We start from the raw sequence: 13,073 nt of genomic DNA, 5'->3' as shown, positions 1-13,073 counted from the left end.
GATTGCTGTACTGTGTGCAGTTTGATAGAGATGCTGTACTGTCTACGGTTTGATAGAGATGCTGTACTGTCTACGGTTTGATGGAGATTGCTGTACTGTCTACGGTTTGATAGAGATTGCTGTACTGTCCACGGTTTGATAGAGATTGCTGTACTGTCTACGGTTTGATAGAGATTGCTGTACTGTCTATGGTTTGATAGAGATGCTGTTCTGTCTACGGTTTGATAGAGATTGCTGTACTGTGTGCAGTTTGATAGAGATGCTGTACTGTCTACGGTTTGATAGAGATTGCTGTACTGTGTGCAATTTGATGGAGATTGCTGTACTGTGTGCAGTTTGATAGAGATGCTGTACTGTCTACGGTTTGATAGAGATTGCTGTTCTGTGTGCAATTTGATGGAGATTGCTGTACTGTGTGCAGTTTGAGAGAGATGCTGTACTGTCTACGGTTTGATGGAGATTGCTGTACTGTCTATGGTTTGATGGAGATTGCTGTACTGTGTGCAATTTGATGGAGATTGCTGTACTGTGTGCAGTTTGATGGAGATTGCTGTACTGTGTGCAGTTTGATGGAGATTGCTGTACTGTCTACGGTTTGATAGAGATTGCTGTACTGTCTACGGTTTGATAGAGATTGCTGTACTGTGTGCAATTTGATGGAGATTGCTGTACTGTGTGCAGTTTGATGGAGATTGCTGTACTGTGTGCAGTTTGATGGAGATTGCTGTACTGTCTACGGTTTGATGGAGATTGCTGTACTGTGTGCAATTTGATGGAGATTGCTGTACTGTGTGCAGTTTGATGGAGATTGCTGTACTGTGTGCAGTTTGATGGAGATTGCTGTACTGTGTGCAGTTTGAGAGAGATGCTGTACTGTCTACGGTTTGATGGAGATTGCTGTACTGTCTATGGTTTGATGGAGATTGCTGTACTGTGTGCAATTTGATGGAGATTGCTGTACTGTGTGCAGTTTGATGGAGATTGCTGTACTGTGTGCAGTTTGATGGAGATTGCTGTACTGTCTACGGTTTGATAGAGATTGCTGTACTGTCTACGGTTTGATAGAGATTGCTGTACTGTGTGCAGTTTGATAGAGATGCTGTACTGTCTACGGTTTGATAGAGATTGCTGTTCTGTGTGCAATTTGATGGAGATTGCTGTACTGTGCAGTTTGATAGAGATGCTGTACTGTCTACGGTTTGATGGAGATTGCTGTACTGTCTACGGTTTGATGGAGATTGCTGTACTGTGTGCAGTTTGATGGAGATTGCTGTACTGTCTACGGTTTGATGGAGATTGCTGTACTGTGTGCAGTTTGATGGAGATTGCTGTACTGTCTACGGTTTGATAGAGATTGCTGTTCTGTGTGCAATTTGATAGAGATTGCTGTACTGTCTACGGTTTGATAGAGATTGCTGTTCTGTGTGCAATTTGATAGAGATTGATGTACTCTGTGGTCTCAGAGATTTGCTGTTCTTTGCAAATCTGATAGAAATTGATGTACACTACAGCCTGATAGAAATCATACTCTGTTCCGTCTGATGCAGATTGCTGTCGTGAAACTGGACAGTTAGTTTTGCTTCCAGCTGGTGATGAAACAGTATTCCTCCTGAGAGTAGTCATGGCAATGTTATTTTTACCTAAATTAATTGCTACCTGTTATTCTCCAGCTAATTTTTTGGCTGGCTGGTTTGAAACAGATGGTAGGTTACCTTCCGCTAATCCATCATCTGGGTGACTTAATCAAGATCAACCCTGTTGATGCCTTAACCCCTTCACTGGCTATTTCTCTTTACTTGGTACAACTCTTGTGAAGATGATCTTTGAAGCTTACTTTTGCTTTTTGTAATGACTCGTATTTCAGTGATGTTACACTATTCTACAAGCAAGCTTTTTTGTATCATTTTGTCTTTTTTTATTATTCGTTCATGGGATGTGGGCGTCGCTGGCAAGGTGGTGGGGAGCCACCTTCTTGAACAACTGAGTGGCTTGCTAGGCCATTTCAGAGGGCGATTCAGAATCAACCACATTGCTGTGGGCCTGGAGTCACATACATAGGCCAGACTGGGTAAGGAAAGCAGGTTTCCTTTCCTAAAGGGCATTAATGAACCAGATGGGTTTTTACGACAATTCAGTAGTTTCATGGCCACCATTACCAGTTTTTTTTTAAATTCCAGATTTTATTTAATTAATTGAATTTAAATTCCCCAGCTGCCGTGGCGGGATTTGAACTCATGACTCCGGAATATTAGCCCAAGCCTCGGGATTACTAGTCCAGTAACATAACCACTATGCTACTGTACCCATGTACCACTGTTTCATTGGGGTGAGATTGATAGAAGCTGTCATGTTGCCACACCATGGATGAAATTTGTAGAATTAGTACATGATATTCTTGTAGTAATTTCACCCCAGTTTAGCATTTAGGACCTTTCTATCCCTGTGACACTAGATTTCTCCCTTCTCATCAGCATTCCATTGTACGTGGTCATTTTCGAAAGCAGGTTGCAGATTTCCTGCTGTTACAGCTAATTTGGACAGATTTACTTGCACTTTCACTGTTGATTGATCAAGGAATTCCACCATGTAAATCAAGTGCAGATACTTAAAAACTATTTTCTTCAGCACCGTAAGGAGTGCAGTCCTATGTGTTCAGCATTTTAATCAGCAGTTCTCGAATTCTGTGCATTGGATGTTTTAAAATTGCCTTTTTTATGTTTTTAGGATTGCCTGTTGAAACAATGATCTCCTGAAAAACATCTTTAATCAAGCTATCAAGGTTAGGTTTTAAAATTATAAAATGTAAATGTATTTTACTTAGGGATGGATTTGTTCTTATGCTGGCCAAATGCATGAAATCATAAAATTTACAATGGATGTCTAGATAATAGGGTCAAAAGGATAATTTTTCCACTCACAACAACTTGCATTTATGTAGCACTTTACTACATTAATAGTAAGACATCCCAAGGCGCTTTAACATTTCCTATCCTATGTCGACTCTGTTCTCCTTATCACAGCGTAAAGTTTTATAATTCAATCAAATGCAGATTTCCTAGTCATATGGGGTTTCCACGGTGGAGTAGCTGTGGAAAGGCTCCCACTCAGTTTGAAGTTCTGTCCAATCCCCACCTCTCTTTGGGACACATGGGGACGTTCCCTTTAACTGACATTCCCAGTGCAGCCTAGCATGGAAAGAGACAACTCAAGGATCTCCATGGCGCTAATAAAATGGACCTTTTTTAGATATTCTGGTAGTATTGATATTTACTTCCATAAAAAGAGTGACTTACGAAAAATATTCCCCAACCTGTTCTTTTTTAATCTTTTAGTTGTAAAAATATGTGAGGGTATATTGCATGTTGCACACACATTGCATTACGATATTAATATGCCTCGTTGTCTACTTTATCCATCATGTATAGTAAAGGGTTGTATGTGAACAGTGCTCACAGGTTGTGCCACTTTGTACTGTGATTGCTGGGGCATGGAGGCTGGAAGGCATTTTATGGGTCATTTAGTCCTTCCTATTTCCATTCAGTTGGGTGAGTTGCCTTTCCAGTTTAGTGTTCGAATCTATGTGGGAAGTGATGTTAATGTCTTTCTCTGTTGCGAATTAGCCAGGAATGGATACCACATTTTAAAGAATTTCTCCTGGTTCAGCCTTAGTGAGGGTGTAACTTTATTTTCCAGACTGGAGTACCTTTCAGAGCACCTTGTCCAATATTAATTGGTAGGGAAGGCAAGAGGTTTGCCCATGTTGGGGCTTAATGGGATTGGTATAGGGAGATGCAGAGGCACTGTCATAGAAACAAAGAAAATAGGAGCAAGAGTAGGCCATTCAGCCCTTCGGGCCTGCACCACCATTCAAAATGATCATGGCTGATAGTCTAACTCAGTACCCTGTTCCCGCTTTTTCCCATATCCTATCGATCCCTTTAGCATTAAAAAATAAATCTAACGACTTGGCCCCCACTGCCTTCTGTGGTAGAGAATTCCACAGGTTCACCACCCTCTGAGTGAAGAAATTTCTCCTCATAGAATCATAGAAGTTTACAACATGGAAACAGGCCCTTCGGCCCAACATGTCCATGTCGCCCAGTTTATACCACTAAGCTAGTCCCAATTGCCTGCACTTGGCCCATATCCCTCTATACCCATCTTACCCATGTAACTGTCCAAATGCTTTTTAAAAGACAAAATTGTACCCGCCTCTACTACTGCCTCTGGCAGCTCGTTCCAGACACTCACCACCCTTTGAGTGAAAAAATTGCCCCTCTGGACCCTTTTGTATCTCTCCCCTCTCACCTTAAATCTATGCCCCCTCGTTATAGACTCCCCTACCTTTGGGAAAAGATTTTGACTATCTACCTTATCTATGCCCCTCATTATTTTATAGACTTCTATAAGATCACCCCTAAACCTCCTACACTCCAGGGAAAAAAGTCTCAGTCTATCCAACCTCTCCCTATAAGTCGAACCATCAAGTCCCGGTAGCATCCTAGTAAATCTTTTCTGCACTCTTTCTAGTTTAATAATATCCTTTCTATAATAGGGTGACCAGAACTGTACACAGTATTCTAAGTGTGGCCGTACTAATGTCTTGTACAACTTCAACAAGACATCCCAACTCCTGTATTCAATGTTCTGACCAATGAAACCAAGCATGCTGAATGCCTTCTTCACCACCCTATCCACCTGTGACTCCACTTTCAAGGAGCTATGAACCTGTACTCCTAGATCTCTTTGTTCTATAACTCTCCCCAACGCCCTACCATTAACGGAGTAGGTCCTGGCCCGATTCGATCTACCAAAATGCATCACCTCACATTTATCTAAATTAATCTCCATCTGCCATTCATCGGCCCACTGGCCCAATTTATCAAGATCCCGTTGCAATCCTAGATAACCTTCTTCACTGTCCACAATGCCACCAATCTTGGTGTCATCTGCAAACTTACTAACCATGCCTCCTAAATTCTCATCCAAATCATTAATATAAATAACAAATAACAGCGGACCCAGCACCGATCCCTGAGGCACACCGCTGGTCACAGGCCTCCAGTTTGAAAAACAACCCTCTACAACCACCCTCTGTCTTCTGTCGTCAATCCAATTTTGTATCCAATTGGCTACCTCACCTTGGATCCCGTGAGATTTAACCTTATGTAACAACCTACCATGCGGTACCTTGTCAAAGGCTTTGCTAAAGTCCATGTAGACCACGTCTACTGCACAGCCCTCATCTATCTTCTTGGTTACCCCTTCAAAAAACTCATTCAAATTCATGAGACATGATTTTCCTCTCACAAAACCATGCTGACTGTTCCTAATCAGTCCCTGCCTCTCCAAATGCCTGTAGATCCTGTCTCTCAGAATACCCTCTAACAACTTACCCACTACAGATGTCAGGCTCACCGGTCTGTAGTTCCCAGGCTTTTCCCTGCCGCCCTTCTTAAACAAAGGCACAACATTTGCTACCCTCCAATCTTCAGGCACCTCACCTGTAGCTGTCGATGATTCAAATATCTCTGCTAGGGGACCCGCAATTTCCTCCCTAACCTCCCGTAACGTCCTGGGATACATTTCATCAGGCCCCGGAGATTTATCTATCATCTCGGTTCTAAATGGCATACCCCGTATCCTGAGACTGTGACCCCTGGTTCTGGACTCCCCAGCCATCGGGAACATCCTCCCTGCATCTAGTCTGTCTAGCCCTGTTAGAATTTTATATGTTTCGATGAGATGACCTCTCATTCTTCTAAACTCTAGTGAATATAGGATTGGTGATTAGCTGGGTGATGTTCTTTGTTAAATCCGCTATGGAGTACTTTGCCATTTTATTAGGGTTTTATGGGCATCCAGATGACACCCTTTTTATCACAGCCTTTCCAGCACCTTTCTGGGATTCCAGTGTTCCTTTTGTGCAGGTTGGAGGGTGCCAGTATCACTGGCCTCATTTAGTGTATTCGTACCAATATAACATAGGAAAAATCACAGTTACATCAATACACTTTGTGCCAAGATGCATCTTGTATGACACTGATTATCACCTCAAATTATCCCACCAGCAATGACACTCATAACCACCTGTACTCCATACTCCTGTTATATAGATCAAAATGCTGTTTCCAGATGCAAGGATTTTGGAAGGACAAGATCTATAAATTGTAGATCTGGGTATTTTACACAGTTTATAGACAAATTTTGCTCACCATTAGGCCTGGGAGTTGAGTCAGATCAATGTATTAAATAGGGCAAGAGCAGAGATGTCAGGTCCAACAACAGGCCATTCGGCCCACAAAAATCAGAGTCCTCCTTGTTCCCAGAACAATTGCAGCAAGACCTGGACAACATCCAGGCTTGGGCTCATAAGTGGCAAGTAACATTCGTGCCAGGCAATGACCATCTCCAACAAGAAAGAGTCTAACCCATCTCCCCTTGACATTCAACGGCATTACAATCGCCGAATCCCCCGCCATCAACATCCTGGGGGTCACCATTGACCAGAAACTTAACTGGACCAGCCATATAAATACTGTGGCTACAAGGAGTGTGATGGAATATTCTCCACTTGCTTGGATGAGTGCAGCTCCAACAACACTCAAGAAGCTCAACATCATCCAGGACAAAGCAGCCCGCTTGATTGGCACCCCATCCACCACCCTAAACATTCACTCCCTTCACCACCGGCGCACAGTGGCTGCACTGTGTACCATCCACAGGATGCACTGCAGCAACTCGCCAAGGCTTCTTCAACAGCACCTCCCAAACCCGCAACCTCTACCACCTAGAAGGACAAGAGCAGCAGGCACATGGGAACAACACCACCTGCACGTTCCCCTTCAAGTCACACACCATCCTGACTTGGAAATATATCGCCGTTCCTTCATCGTCGCTGGGTCAAAATCCTGGAACTCCCTTCCTAACAGCACTGTGGGAGAACCTTCACCACACGAACTGCAGTGGTTCAAGAAGGTGGCTCACCACCACCTTCTCGAGGGCAATTAGGGATGGGCAATAAATGCCGGCCTCGCCAGCGACGCCCGCATCCCATGAACGAATAAAAAAAACCAAAAAGGTTGGATTGTTTATATTGCTGTTGATAGTGGTAGAACCGTGTGCTCATGTCGAAAACATCCAGCAAGATAAAGAAGACAACAAATAATTCAGTTTTTGGCATTTAGCAGGACAATGGAAAACAGGACAGAAAAAAATACATATCTCTAAAGGTGAGCCTCCCAATGGACTGGTACTGAGTCAGCTTATTAGGAAGCCAAACAATTCCAAATGACTATCTTACATTAAGAAGAGACATTAGTGTCTGCAACACTGAGTTTCTTTTTTTCCAGGAATTGACAATATGTCTCCACAAGGTGAAAACTCCTGAATAAAGAGTGCATGACACAGGCACATTTAAACAACCCTCATATACAAGCTTAACCTGCAGTGGGACTTTGCTGTATTGAAGAGTTAACTTGTATTTACATAGTGTCTTTCACATTCTGAGAATGTCCCAAAGTGCTTCATAGCCAAGATGGGTGGATAGTTAAATCCACCAATAACACTCTATCACCTTGCATAAAGGAGACACATAATACTTTCAGAAATGCCTGGAACAGACACTTTTTAGTCCATTCCTTTTCATGCCATCTAACAGATCAATGATGGAGACATCAAATAAAATGGATGACAGTGGAAAACTTTCCCTTATTTCCACCTTTGAGAGACAGAGACTCCCCAAGTGTCTCAGTATTCTGGAGTTGGATGTTGGAAACGGTATATACATTCTGGATAGTTAGTTGAGAGTTGGCTATGTCGTTCCATAGCTTCCAGTTTCCAAATATTGATTAAAGCAATGCAAGTGGGCTTCCCCTGAGCCTTGACAATGCTCTCTGATCTCAAATGAAGCTACAACCTCTTCCACAGATTTCTCATAAGAGCAAAATACTGTCTATACCTTTCTAATTACTCCATGGGCCTTCAGAGCATTCAATATTAGTGCCACAACAATCCAGAAACCACCTTAAGAGCCACTGATATCTGCAAGATTCTTGGTAGTTTTTGTGCGGCTCATAAGATCCCCCTTCTTGTGGATAGAAACCATGGATATGTTTTGGAATCCAGAGGGTATATGTGCCTCAAACAGAATTCTATTCACCAGCCACAAAGGGGCCGCTCCAAAGCGAGTTGATGGCTCCTGGCCCTTCACCAAAACCTTTGCCATTTCCCTCTTCCCCTCCTTCCCACTCCCAGCACAACATTTAAGAATTCAGCATATAAGGTCACGCAGTTGAACTTGACTATCACCATGATTCTGACATTCCATCAGCAGTTCTGCTGTTCTCATCCCTGCTACAAGAGATCTAATCTTTTCAGAATTAGGACCACTGTCCATTTTACAGATGTGTAACTGGAGCCTCTAGGCTTCAACTCAAATGTCTGCAAGTTGGTTGTACAATTTAAGCCTTGATATAGCTTTAGGCCATCTTGGTTGATGTCTAGGTTTTTCCAATTTTCCTGAATGCTTTACCCATATGGAAAATAAAGTGATGAGGGAAGTTTTGGTTGGTTGAGATTGTAAATAGGCTCACACAACCTTTCAACCCTTCCAGCACCTTGCCTGGCAGGCTTTCCATACTGCTTAACATTTCTCTTTGAAGTGTGTGAGGTTCCCCTTTGCTAGCAGTGCCTCTGATGGTTCAAGTCCCAGGGTTTCTCTGTGGTCTGTGCTGAGATGACACAAATAGCTAGGGCATTAGTGTGCCATAGTTGGCCTCTGTCTCCAGCTTAGGGAAGGGGAAAAACTCATGATTAAATGATTGATTGTTTGTATGGATGTCGAGTTAAGACATCTTCATGATGTTTCCCATGGTCAGTAGCCTACCTACAACAATGATAATAAAAACTTGCATTTACCCATACTCATTGTCCAAGCTAACATTACCTGTGGAACTGCACATCATCAAGAGTCAGCACTACGGGAGACAAGAGGAGATTCTGATTAAAGTGCCCTTAGAATTACATGGGTGGGACTGTCCCGATGGCTGTGACTTTAGCTAGTGAGTAGTTGAGCCCAGGGTGGCAAGAGGAGTTCCACAATTTACCTTGGTGTCCCTAGGTTCGGAAGGGGGAAATTCAGGGGGAAATAGTTATCCAGTGATTCCGGCTGGAAGGCACACAACATGTGTGGATATTGGATGACATGATGTGGAGATGCCGGTGATGGACTGGGGTTGACAATTGTAAACAATTTTACAACACCAAGTTATAGTCCAGCAATTTTATTTTAAATTCACAAGCTTTCGGAGGCTACCTCCTTCCTCAGGTGATTTTCCACATCGTTCACCTGAGGAAGGAGGTAGCCTCCGAAAGCTTGTGAATTTAAAATAAAATTGCTGGACTATAACTTGGTGTTGTAAAATTGATATTGGATGAGGAGAGGGTTGGGCTGCATGCTGATGCCCCTTTCCGCCACCCACCAATAACCTGCTGACTATCAATGTCTCAGTTCACATATGAAGAATTGGCACTTGTGCAACCATTGCCCGTGGAACTATAATCTAGCAAGACATTAATGTCTCCAGGAGAGGAGATAAAATTGACAAAGGGGAAAATACGTTTTCAAAAAAAAAGGTTTGCAATTCCTGATTTATAGACTTTTATTCTCGTTCCCATTTCCTCAAAATGGTCTATGACATTCTAACTCTTCCATCAGTGCCACTGGACCTAAAGAAATAGGTAATTAAAAATTAATAACACGTAGAATGAACACATAAATTTTCCCCCAGATTTCCACATATTGTCCAACTGGAACAATTGCTGATGCCGCATTAGTTCTGCCTAGCAGCTAAAATTGAGAGACTGATTCGTAGCTTTTGCCACAGCCTCACAGGAAGCCTTTTGACCCATTGAGGCTGCTTCCTCATTTTTGGCCATGGCAGTTTTAACTCTTTAATTCCATCTCCCAACCTTTTCTCTACATCTTTGACACGCTTCCTTTTCGGGTAATTATCTCTCTCCCTTTTAAACAGCTTAACTGACGTTGCATCCAAAGCTTCCGGGGTAAGTGCATTCCACATTCTCACAACCTCTTGTGTGAAGAAGTTTTTCCTAGCTTCTCTCAAATTCTAACTCTGGCCTCAACCAATCTCTTAAACCATGGTTGCATCACCCCCAGAAGTACCCCTTTCAGGGTTATGTACTTGTGTTGTAATCTACCAATTACTTTCTTGAACTGATTCTACTGCTGGTCTGCAGATTTACCAATTAATAATTTTTCTCACCCAATTCCTTCACCTCATCTCTTTTTACCGCCTCTATTTCATTTGCAAACACAGACGTTCTTCAAGTTATCACTTTCAGCAAGTCTGTAATGCATCTCTCTTCCTTATCTCAACCCACATTGATTCCACCTGCAGATTATGCTCATTTAGTCCCTCTTTTCCACAGTGATGATGATAACAATGCCATCCCTCCCTTTCATATTGCCCGTCCTCTGAGGCAGACTCAGCAATCCGATACCTGAACCAGGCAGGTCCACAGTATTCCAGGGCACTGTTGTTGTTTGACCATCCTTCCTGGCTCACGAGTGGAATCTGGAGAGACCTGCCATTGGGAGCAGGAATTCCTCCCACTCAACCTCAGATAATTCTGCCAGACAGTGCCCCAATGGGCAGTTGGTCCTAGCTGGATAAACACCAGGAAGTTGGTTTCCTCCATGGCTTAAGCTGGTTTAGCTCCATCAGTATCTCATGCATATTTGGGCTCCCTAATCATACATCATCGTTTCTGTTATCCAGCATCACTAAGGCAGTACTTCTAGTAACACCGGCATGGTACTAGCATCCAGCTTTGCTAGGGCCGATGGAAGCAGTTGAAAAATTAAAAGGCCCAACCCAGGAAGATCGAGCAAAGGCCAGATGCTTTCTTCTGGAAATTGTAAACAATTTTACAACACCAAGTTTTATAGTCCAGCAATTTTATTTTAAATTCACAAGCTTTCGGAGGCTACCTCCTTCGTCAGGTGAACGATGTGAAAAAAAAAAAGCAGGACAACAGCTTTATGGAATTTTTTCCATAAGCGTGGATTTTCTGCTACCCTCTCCTCTCCGTAGTGGGTGGAAACCCCACTTGGAGCTTGAAAAAATTACTTAAATTAAGATGACCCTGGAAATTTTTTGGGGGGTTGGGCAGTGGGTCAGCAGTACAACAGTCAGGTGGGCAGACCTGTGTGTTTATAATGCCAATGAAAATTTACACGATGTTGGCTACTTAATGGACACCAATTCCATTGAAAATGGGACCATTCCATTTTAAGGGGGTCCATTTCAGCTGTCTATAGCAAGTCGTGGTGTTGTACTTTAATCTCAGAAAAACCGAGATTCTGCATTGCAGTCGAGTTGCAACATAGACTGTAATGTGAAAAAATTGTGAGGTTACGACTTTGACAAGCCAGCATCCATTGTGTCCTATAATGTTGAGACTTCTTGAAAGGGATTGTGTTTGCTTCAGAGGAACCCGATGTATAAATATCGATGCTGCTGGCTATGTTTGAGTGCTGTCACATTATCAATATAGAATCATGGAAAGGTTACAGCACGGAAGGAGGCCATTTGGCCCATCGAGTCCGCGCCAGCTCTATGCAAGAGCAATTCAGCTAGTCCCACTCCCCCTGCCCTATCCCCATAGCCCTGCCAATTTTTTCCTTTCAAGTACTTATCCAGTTCCCTTTTGAAGGCCATGATTGAATCTGCCTCCACCACCTGCTCTGGCAATGCATTCCCGATCCTAACCACTCGCTGTGTAAAAAAGTTTTTCCTCATGTCACCTTTGGTTCTTTTCCCAATCACCTTAAATCTATGTCCTCTGGTTCTTGACCCTTCTGCCAATGGGAACAGTTTCTCTCTCTCTCTATTCTGTTTGGACCCTTCATGATTTTGAATACCTCTATCAAATCTCTTCTTAATCTTCTCTGCTCCAAGGAGGACAACCCCAGCTTCTCCAGTCTATCCACGTAACAAAAGTCCGTCATCCCTGGAATCATTCGAGTAAATCTCTTCTGCACCCTCTCTCAAGTCTTCACATCTTTCCTAAAGTGCAGTGTCCAGATCTGGACACTCTACTCCAGTTGTGGCCGAACCAGTGTTTTATAAAGGTTCATCATGACTTCCATACTTTTGTACTCTATGCCTCTATAAAGCCCAGGATCCTGTATGCTTTTTCAACCTGCTCTGCCACCTTCAACGATTTGTGCACATATACCCCCAGACCTCTCTGTCCCTGTACCCCTTTTCAAGTTGTGCCCTCTAGTTTATATTGCCTCTCCTCGTTCTTCCTACCGAAATGTATGACTTTGCATTTTTCTGCATTAAATTTCATCTGCAACTTGTCCGCCCATGCCACCAACCTGTCCAGATCCTCCTGAAGTCTATCACTATCCTCCTCACTGTTTACTACCCTTCCAAGTTTTGTGTCATCTGCAAATTTTGAAATTGTGCCCTGTACACCCAAGTCCAAGTCATTAATATATATCAAGAAAAGCAGTGGTCCCAGCCTCGACCCCTGGAGAAACTAGGAACCGGATTAGGCCATTCGGCCCTTCGAGCCTGCTCCGCCATTCAATATGATCATGGCTGATCCTCTATCTCAATACCACATTCCCGCTCTCTCCCCATATCCCTTGATGCCTTTTGTGTCTAGAAATCTATTTAACTCCTTCTTAAATATATTCAGTGACTTGGCCTCCACAGCCTTCTGTGGTAGAGAAATCCACAGGTTCACCACCCTCTGAGTGAAGAAATTTCTCCTCATCTCAGTCCTAAATGTCCTACCCCATATCCTGAGACTGTGAACCCTCGTTTTGGACCCCCCAGCCAGGGGAAACATCCTCCCTGCATCCAGTCTGTCTAGCCCTGTCAGAATTTTATATGTTTCAATGAGATCCCCTCTCATTCTTCTAATCTCGAGTGAATGCAGGCCGAGTCGACCCAATCTCTCCTCATGAGACAGTCCTGCCATCCCAGGGATCAGTCTGATGAACCTTCGCTGCACTCCCTCTATGGCAAGTATAT

At 43.2% G+C, this 13,073-nt stretch overlaps 1 protein-coding gene across 3 annotated transcripts in view; it reads left to right on the top strand.

Annotated features, from left to right (window-relative positions):
* Positions 1–13,073, top strand: part of ndst1b (N-deacetylase/N-sulfotransferase (heparan glucosaminyl) 1b) — a 213,374-nt gene that overhangs the window by 91,948 nt on the left and 108,353 nt on the right. For all 3 annotated transcript variants that reach the window (XM_067995982.1, XM_067995984.1, XM_067995985.1), the window contains one exon: positions 2,725–2,779. The gene's annotated coding sequence lies outside the window, so the exon portion shown is untranslated. The remainder of the gene's footprint in view (positions 1–2,724; positions 2,780–13,073) is intronic.

Source organism: Heptranchias perlo, chromosome 14 (assembly GCF_035084215.1).
Source record: "Heptranchias perlo isolate sHepPer1 chromosome 14, sHepPer1.hap1, whole genome shotgun sequence".
NCBI classification, from domain to species: Eukaryota; Metazoa; Chordata; class Chondrichthyes; order Hexanchiformes; family Hexanchidae; genus Heptranchias; species Heptranchias perlo.
Note: the sequence above shows the minus strand (reverse complement) of the source record. Positions and strands in the feature narration are given on the sequence as shown.